Source organism: Myotis davidii, unplaced genomic scaffold, assembly GCF_000327345.1.
Source record: "Myotis davidii unplaced genomic scaffold, ASM32734v1 scaffold88, whole genome shotgun sequence".
Classification (NCBI taxonomy): domain Eukaryota; kingdom Metazoa; phylum Chordata; class Mammalia; order Chiroptera; family Vespertilionidae; genus Myotis; species Myotis davidii.
Window position 1 is genome coordinate 2,743,472 of NW_006300377.1, and position 920 is coordinate 2,744,391.

Here is a 920-nt window from a genome sequence, read left to right on the forward strand (position 1 = left end):
CCTGTTGATTTTGTCTTTCCCCCTACACATAATCACATCCTATATAATAAAAGGCTAATATGCAAATCAACCGAACAGTGGAATGACTGGTCACTATGACACACACTGACCACCAGGGGGCAGACGCTCAATGCAGGAGTTGCCCTCTGGTGGTCAGGGCGCTCTTAGATGGGAGGAGCTCTGCTCAGCCACAAGCCCCGCTGATGGCTGCCAGTACAGTGGTGGTGGTGGGAGCCTCTCCTGCCTTCTCAGCCGTGCTAAGGATGTCCGACTGCAGTTTAGGCCTGCTCCCCACTGGTAAGTGGACATCCCCTGAGGGGTCCCAGACTGCGAGAGGGCACAGGCCGGGCTAAGGGACCCTCCCTCCCCCACGAGTGCACAAATTTTTGTGCACCGGGCCTCTAGTAGATAATAAAATATGAAGCTGAGAACTGGATCACTTAACCCTTTCTCTTCTTATTTCCTCCCAGTTTAAAATGCTTCCATCTCTTGATAGCCAGCATTCTCTTAGATCTGCAGTTGGGCTCAACGCATTCAAGCCTCAGCACAATCTTCTTGTAGTTTTAGCCTTTTTTGCAGAAAATTGGTTTAGTATGCCCACCATAGCCACTGTGCTTCTCGTCATAATGCCGTTTTCCCTGCACATAACAGAGAATCCTTGCCCTTCTTGTACTGTGTGGTAACCCTGTGGGGTTGATGCTTGCCACACTTCTTATAGAATGTCCGATGGGTTTTAGGAACGTTCACCATGTTTGCAAGAGCACTATCGGCAGGGAAAGCTTAACCACTGTTTTATAATGCCTACTTTAACTACCAAAACTCTTTTCGGCTGGGAGCCGGTCCATCCTTGCTGTTTCAAGGGACCTGGCATATATAGCATACTGTTCTTAATATGTTTGCTCACCTTCTTGGCACTATGT

At 48.7% G+C, this 920-nt stretch overlaps 1 protein-coding gene across 1 annotated transcript in view; it reads right to left on the reverse strand.

Moving 5' to 3' along the window:
• Positions 1-920, reverse strand: part of AGO3 (argonaute 3, RISC catalytic component) — a 99,930-nt gene that overhangs the window by 20,070 nt on the left and 78,940 nt on the right. The gene's annotated exons all lie outside the window — the stretch shown is intronic.